Below are 8,824 nucleotides of genomic sequence, written 5' to 3' on the forward strand. Positions count from 1 at the left end.
GTAAAGTGTCAGTTTTATATACAAACTAATAATAAGTAAACTTGAAATCAGTAAGTTTGACATCTTTCAACTGACTGACTAATCTTGCTGGATCAAACTAGCTCAAGGGGCTCCACACTCTATAAAGCCAAGATTCATGCTGGTACAACTATAGAAAACTCCTCTACAACTATCCTCTTGCAAAAACCAAACACTAACAAGATTTTTCATAAAAATCCAAGTAGCCTTTATCTTTAAATCTTCTCATTCTAGGTGATACCACCTACATTGTTAATAAGCAGGATTGATTTTGAGGTAGCTACAATTTCTGGTGTGGTGATGTGGCTTAATATGTCAGACTGCAAAGCTGTTTGAACTGCAAGGTTGGTGGTTCAAGGTTACCAGCTGCTTCTCAGAAACCCTATACAGGGTTGCAATGGGTTGGAACTGACTCGAAGGCACTTCACAACAACAAGAACAATTTCTAAGATTCCATTAATGAAGGTATCTCCTATTTGGGGGTCAATCCATATTGTGTGGCTAGTTGATACATTTAAAGTTGCTGATTTTTTTGGGGGGGTGTGTGTGGATAGGTGGGATTGTAAGAAATTCTCAAGATGGTCCATCTTCAGAAATAAAGGATGCATGAGATTGCTAGACCAGACACAGGTTGTTGATTCACTCCCAGGGATATGTAAGCAGGATGAATTGGGGGAAGTTGGGAAAGAAATCTGTTCTAGGACTAGAAACTTTAAATAAGAATACAGTCATTAAGACCATAGGATACATTCAGGATACTCTGGAGGGAGGGAAAGGAGGACATTTGGGGTAGAATTGTAAAAGGGAAACTGGAAGAGGGACTTTTTCGAGTCAGGAGAATAAAACTGTTTGCAGGCTGGCCATGCAGCGTGTTTGCTTGTGTTTACTGGGTTGGGTGTCCAATTTTGCAAAATCAAACAAAGAAAACCTTACTCTCCCTAAAATGAGTACAGATTGAATTACTTGAGCATTTGTTAGTATCAACAACATTTCTCACAGGAGGAGAAGGCAAAAACAGTTTGAAAAAATCAGCAAAATAAGAGCAGAGTTTCAGAGTTCATTCAGAAGTAAAAGAATTCTCTATAGGACTTGGCATCACTCCCATTCTCTGATATTCACTTACTCTCTTCTCAGAGAAGTTACTCTTTCCTTCCAGTGAAATATTCTCCATGAAGTCAAATGGACTTTCTACTTTGAACACCCTGTTAAAACCCAGTTCCATCATTAGTCTGTCTGCCTTGAATTCAATGTACTACTGCATTAAAGTGCAATTCATTCCGATAAGCTTCACAGGCAAGGCCTCAGTAAGTAACTCCTGTTCTATCCTAACAGCATTAATAATTATTTCTTTTACTCTCTGCTCTTAAGGTTTTTGTAGAAGGTGTTTGAACGTTAGGCAGGCAAAGTCACAGTGCAAACCCTCATCTCTGCTGAGAAGTTCATTGGAAAATGTCAGACCAGGCTTCTTGCTTCTTGAGCCAGAACATTGATACAAAAGAATCAGAAAAGAAGACTCCTTCCACTGTTGCAAAGGCTACAACATGCTCTCCATAGGTAGCTTCTTTGTCCCCAATCCAATGCAAGGCCCAATCTGCCTTCTTCTTCATACAAGGTATCGTTTCAATGACATTAAAGAAAAATTCCCTTTCCTTAGGATCTTTAGTGTAAGTGCCAATAAGGAGACTATACATTTCAGAATGCATGCTTTCCATGGCAATTTGGAATCCATAGAAACAGCAGACTTCTGTAATCTGAACTTTTTGGCTAAATTGCTCCACCAAGTTTTCATTCACTATGCCATCACTTGCTGCAAAGAATGTGATGTGAGGTATCTTTCCTCAGGCTTCAGGACTTCCCAGTACTGAATGTCTTTAGAAAGAGCCACCTCCCCAGTGGTCCAAAAGGAAGCCTCAGCTTTCTTGTACTTCTGCCAAATATTATGGTATTCAATAGGAAAGATGACAGAGCACCGAGGATTTTCTCTCAGCAATGATTCATGCTCTTTGGTGAAGGCAGGAACTTTTGGATCTGGCTCCTGGAAGATCTGCCTTGCAGCCTTGCTCACCAGAATGCAGGTGCTGCTAAGGGATGGAGGTGTGCTCTCCTTGTCTGCCAGGCTAAGCCCTTTCATGAGAGAAAGCTGGAGCTGCTGGTGGTGATCAATGGTCCTGAGTGGGACGTGGACTGAAAGCATGGTGGTGGCTTGGGAATCTGGGTAGAGGCAATAGGAGATTGCAGAAAATCTCAGAAAACGGGTCTACCATTGCTTCTTGCCATCAGTGCCATCTCTGGTGTCACAGCCCTCCTTACTTCCTTTGGAGCCCTCTCCAGAATTGCCTTTGATGTCTATAACTTCACCAACAGTCCCTTCAAGGAAATCTAGGCTTTTACTGTTGTTGTTAAGTGCCATTGAGTTGGTTCTGACTCATAGCAACCCTGGATAGGGTTTATGAGTGAGCTGGAACCACCAACTTTGCAGTTCAAACTGACCTTGCAGTTCAGTACATTAACCCACAGCACCATACCTACTGTTAGGCACTTCAAAAACATTTCCAACCTCTACTCAAATCCGAAACCACTTCTATATTTTAGGTATCTATTATAGCAGCAAGGAGCTCTGGTAGCGTAGTGGTTACGAATCAGGTTGCTAACCTCAAGGTTGGCAATTCGAAACTACCAGCTGTTCCGCAGGAGAAAGATGAGGCATTTTGCTCCCGTAAAGATTTGCAGCCTTGGAAACTCTGTGCAGGATCACTATGAGTCGGAACCGACTCCACAGTACTTAACAACAACAACAATTATAGTAGCATCTTACTTTTCTAGTGACATTCTTTCTAGTTATTTAGTTCTGCTATAACAGAAATAGGAGATGGCTTTAACAAAACAGAAATGTATTATCTCATAGTTTAGGAGGCTAAAGTTCAAGTTTAGAGTGTGAGCTCTAAGGCAAAGCTTTTCTCTTAGTTTCTTTTGTTTCTAGGAGGTTCCCAGGGGACACCAAGTCTAAAGGATGCACTCTACTCCTGGCTTTTTTTTTTCTTGATGGTAATAGGTTCCTTCCATTTCAGCTTCTTTAATCTCTTTATATCTCAAGAGATTGATTCAAGAAACAACTTAATCCTATAGATTGTCTCCTGCCTCATTAATATCATAGAAGTTTGGATTTACAGAACACAGTTTGTTGCACTGTTGTGGCTTGCATGTTGTTGTGATGTTGGAAGCTATGCCATCAGTATTAAATGCCAGCAGGGTCAACCATGGTGAACAGGTTTCAGCTGAGCTTCCAGACTAAGACAGACTAAGGAAGAAGGAGAGGGTTACTTCTGAATGTTTAGACACTGGAAACCTTATGGATAGCAGTGGAAAATTGTAAAATCGTACCAGAATATTGACTATTGAATCATCATGAATATCACCAGAATATTGTCAAATATAGGGCCTGAAGATGGCCCTTTTAGAAAGGAAGGGACTCGAAATACAACTGGGGAAGAGGTGCCTCCTCAAAATAGAGTTGACGGTGATTACTGAAATGGAGCAAAGCTTTTAGGACCTTCATTTACTGATTGGGAAAATAGAGTTGATGGTGATTACTGAAATGGAGCAAAGCTTTCAGGACCTTCATTTACTGAAAATGAGGAGAAACAGCTGTAAATATCCATTAATAACTGTAATATGGAATGTAGAAGTAGGAATCTAGGAAAATTGAAAGTTCTGAAAAATGAAATGGAATGCACAAATATCAGTATCCTAGACATTTTGTTAAGTGCTGTCTAGTTGGTTCCGACTCATAGATAACCTGAATAGGGTTTCTGAGGAGTGGATGGTGAGTTTGAACCACCTACTTTGTGGTTCAAACTGACCTTGAGGTCAAGTTCTTGTCCTAATGGTGCCACACCATTACTCCTACTAGGCATTGTTGTTGTGAAGTGCCGTCAAGTCGGTTCCGACCCATAGCGACCCTGTACAGGGTTTCGAAGGAGTGACTGGTGAGCTTGAACCACCGAGCTTATAGTTCAAACAGCTTTGCAGTCTGGCGCATTAATCCACAGCACCACACCAGGACTCCGTTAGTGAGCTGAATGGACTGATATTGACCATCTTGAATCTGACAATCTTATGGTTTATTATGCCTGAAATAACAATTTGAAGAGAAATGGTGTAGCATCCATGATCAAAAAGAACATTTCAAGATCTATATTTAAGTACAATGTTGTCTGTGATAGGATAATATCCATACACCTATAAGGAAGATCAGTTAATACCACTATTATTCAGGTTTATGCACCAGCCACTAAAGTGAGTGATGAGAATATTGAAGAACTCAACCAACTTCTTCAGTTTGAAATTGATTAAATATGCAATCAAGATGTGTTGACTGGTGATTGGAGTGCAAAGGTTGAGAACAAAGAGGAAGGATCAATAGTTGGAAAATACAGCCTTGCTGGTAGAAATGATGCTAGAGATTGCATGACAGAATTTTTCAAAACCAATGACTTATTCATTGCAAATACTCTTTTTAAACAACATTAAAGACAACTATGCACATGGATGACAAAAGATTGCAAACACAAAAATCAAATTGACTATGCCTGTGGAAAGAGACAGTGGAAAAGCTCCATATCAAGGCCAGGAGCAGACTGTGGAACAAACCATCAATTGCTTATATGCAAGTGTAGGTTGAAGCTAAAGAAAATTAAAACAAGTCCATGGGAGCCAAAGTATGATCTTAAACATATCTTACCTGAGTTTATAAGGAGGTCTGGTAGCGTAGTGGTTATGAGTTGGGCTGCTAACCTCAAGTTCAGCAGTTCAAAACTACCAGCCATTCCATGGGAGAAAGATGAGGCTTTCTGCTCCCTTAAAGATTTACAGCCTCGGAAACCCTATACAGGGTAATTATGAGTCAGAATCGACTCCATGGCACACCACCACCACCACCTGAATTTATAGATATCTCAAGAAGAGATTTGATACTAATTTGACACTAATGATACTAATGACCGTAGATCAGAAGGGTTGTGTTATGACATCAAGAGCATCATCCAAGAACAAAGCAAAAGGTCTTTAAGAAAAGAAAGAAGGAAAGACCAAATGGATGTCAGAAGAGACTCTGAAACTTGCTTTGAGTGTAGAGATGCTAAAGCAAATGGAAGAAATGAGGAAATAAAAGAATTGAACAGAAAATTTCAAAGGACAACTTGAGAAAACAAAGTCAAGTATTATAATGAGATATGCAAAGACCTGGAGTTGCAAAACCAAAAAGGAAGAAGACGTTCAGTATTTCTCAAGATGAAAAAAACTGAAGAAAAAAATTCAAGCTTCAAGTTGCAATGTTGAAGAACTCTATGGGCAAAGTAATCAATGATATTTGTTGTTGTTATTAAGTGCCGTAGAGTTGGTTCCGACCCATAGCGTCCCTGTATAGGGTTTCCGAGGAGAAGCTGGTGAGCTTGAACTGCTGACCTTGCAGTTCAAATGGCTTTGCAGTCTGGCGCATTAACCCACAGCGTCACACCAGGACTTTCAATGAATGATATAGAAAGCATTAAAAAAAGATGGAATGAATCTACATAGTCAATGTACCAAAAAGAAATGATCGATGTTAACCCATTTTAGGAGGTAACATATTATGATCAAGAGCCTATGGTACTGAAGAAAGAAGTTCAAGGCACACTGAAGGCATTGGCAAAGAACAAGGCTCTGGGAATTAATGAAATACAAATTGAAATTTGTCAACAAACTGATGCAGAACTGGAGGCACTCATTTGTCTATGCCGAGAAGTTTGGAAGACAGTTACCTGGCCAATTGATTGGAAGATATCCATATTTGTGCCCATTCCAAAGAGAGGTGACCCAACAGAATGGGGAAATCATTGGACAATATCACATACAAATAAATTTTTGCTAAATATCACATTCAAGTAAACTTTTGCTAAAAAGAATTAAAAAATGGCTCAACACTCATGGAAGCAGCAGTCAAAAAATCAAATGACGTATTGCATTAGGCAAATCTGCCGCACAAGACTTCTTTAAAATGTTGAAGAGCAAAGTTTGAGGACTAAGTGCATCTGAACCAAGCCATGGTATTTTCAATAGCATCATATGCATGTGAAAGTTAGACAATGAATAAGGAAGACTAAAATAATTGATGCATTTGAGTTAAAGTGTTAAAGAAGAATATTAAAAGTACCATAGACTGCCAGAAGAACAAGCATATCTGTGTTGGGAGACATACAGCCAGAATACTCCTTAGAAGCCAGGATGGCCAGACTTTGTCTCTCATTGTTAAGTGCCATTAGTTAGTTTCAACTCATAGCAACCCAACATAGGGTTTCTGAGGCTTTAAATCTTTTTGAAGGAGCAGAAAGCCTCATCTTTCTCCTGTGGAGCTGCTGATGGGCTTGAACCATGGCTCTTGTGGTTCACAGTCCAGTGCTTATTGTATGGAACCACCGTGCTCCCTTCATTTCTCTTACTTTGGACATATTATCAGGAGGGACCCGTTCCTGGAGAAGGACATCATGTTTCACAAAGTGGAGCAAAAGAGAAAAAGAGGAAGAACCCCAAAGAGATGAACTGGCACAGCATCCACAGCAATGGACTTCAACAATTGTGAGGATGGCACAAGATTGGTCTCCTGATAGTTGTCTCCTGATCCCTTTGTTTTCCTATCATAATTTAAAGCCTATAATTGGTAATTTCTTCCTGGGTCTGATGTCATTCTCTCTCATCATTTATTCTTTTATAATTGCATTCATGAACTGCAATGCTGACTTATTGTGGTAGTATTATGAGTAGTTCCTCAGTCATATCAGATCAGTCTTAGTTTTCTTTGTGCATGCCTCATTTGAGGAAAAGTCCCTTTTACCAATCTGCCTCTTATTTGCACTTTCTGATTGGATGAAGCACATCTGGTATTTGCGGTGATTGCTTTGTAGTCTACCCCTCTCCCCTATTCTAACTGCCTAACAACCAGAAATCTATTCTCTCACATTTTAAGGGACTCAAAGTCCAAATCCAGAGTGCTAGCTTTGGGGAACTGTCCTTGTCTCCTTTCATCATCTGTGGACACACTGTTCTTTAGAGATCTCCATGCAGCTTGGCATCAATTCTCCTGAATCTAGGTGCTTCACAGTGCAGGGACTCCAGGTCCAAAGGGCACATTCCATTCCTGGCTCTTCTATCTTGGTTATTGTTAAGTGCTCTCAAGTTAGTTCCAACTCATAGTGACCCTGTATAGACCCTGTATAGGGGTGGCTGGTGGGTTTGAACTGCCAATCTGGTGGCTAGCTTATGCCTAGTGCTGTTGTTAAGTGCTGCTGAGTCTGTTCTGACTCACAGGGACCCTGTATAGGGTTTCCAAGGAGCTACAGGTGGGTTTGAACTGCCAACCTTGTGGTTTGCATTCCAATATGGATCCTACAGTTTGGAGTCCTGTGGTTAGTGGTAATAGCTCCCTGCTTCTCAGCTCAAATTTCCCTCCTTTTAGCTTTTGTAAAATAAAAGGTGCCGTATGTCACATCCTTGGGAATTTCTCATAAATCAGATCAGGATGGTGATGGGATTAAGGGTGATGTATCCTTGAGCAGATTTGACGTATTAGACACTAAAGACTGAAGACCAGAAGAGCTGTGGGATGACATCAAGAACATCATACAGAAAGAAAAAAAAAAGATCATTAAGAAGACAAGAAAGAAGGAAAAGACCAAAATGGATATCAGAAGAGACTCTGAAATTTGTTCTTCAGTGTTAGAGATGCTAAAGCAAATGGAAGAAATGAGGAAGTGAAAAAGATGAGCAGAACATTTCAAAGTACAGCTCAAGAAGACAAAGTAAAATATTATAATGAAATGTGCAAAAACCTGGAGTTACAACATGCTCAGCATTTCTCAAGCTGAAAGAACTGAAGAAATGATTCAAGCCTTGACTTGCAATATTGAAGGATTCTACACTCCACAGGACATAACCACCACCAACCATCATGGGCAAAATATTGAACGATACAGAAAGCATCAAAAGAAGATGGAAGGAATACACAGAGTCACTGTACCAAAAAGAAGTGGTCAATATTCAACCATTACAAGAGGTAGCATGTGACCAAGAGCCAATGACACTGAAGCAAACCATAATTTCAACTCCTGAGAATGTTAAGCTGATTTAATTTTAACTATGTGATATGCTATTCTTTTATTGACATCACTGGAATATTTGCAGATTAAGTCAGTATATTTATTTAGAGTATTACAAGGACAAAAGATAAAATTTGCAGAAGAAGAAGCTTAAGGAAAATATGTATTGTTAAAAAAATATATTCGCACTTAGAATTGCCATTTGATATGTAACATCCAGTTAAAAATTAATATGCTACTTGAGAATTTCTTTCTGAGCAAAAAAAAAAAGCCTTTATCTTTTCATCAAAATATATAAAAAGTAGAATTCCAAAGCCATCAATCAACATTTAAATTTTTTCTGAAAATAAAAAGACATTGCCCAATTAAAAAAAAAAAAAAAAAAAAGAGCCAAGAGCTAATGATACTGAAGGAAGGAGTTCAAGGTGCACTGAAAGCACTGACACAGCACAAGGTTCTGGAAATTGATGGAATTGAAATCTTCCAACAAATTGAGGCAGTACTGGAGACATTCATTCACCTATGCCAAGAAGTTTGGAAGACATATACCTAGCCAACTGATTGGAAGATAGCCATATTTGTGCTCATTCTAAAAGGAGGTGACCTAACAGAATGTGGAAATCATCGGACAATATCATTAATATCTCATGCACGTGAAATTCTGCTAAAGATAGTTA

At 39.3% G+C, this 8,824-nt stretch overlaps 1 pseudogene; it reads right to left on the minus strand.

Moving 5' to 3' along the window:
* Positions 1 to 1,075: 1,075 nt before the first annotated feature.
* Positions 1,076 to 2,215, minus strand: LOC102818708 (annotated as a pseudogene).
* Between the last annotated feature and the right edge of the window lie 6,609 nt (positions 2,216 to 8,824).

The sequence above is a fragment of the Chrysochloris asiatica genome, unplaced genomic scaffold, assembly GCF_000296735.1.
Source record: "Chrysochloris asiatica unplaced genomic scaffold, ChrAsi1.0 scaffold00205, whole genome shotgun sequence".
NCBI classification, from domain to species: Eukaryota; Metazoa; Chordata; class Mammalia; order Afrosoricida; family Chrysochloridae; genus Chrysochloris; species Chrysochloris asiatica.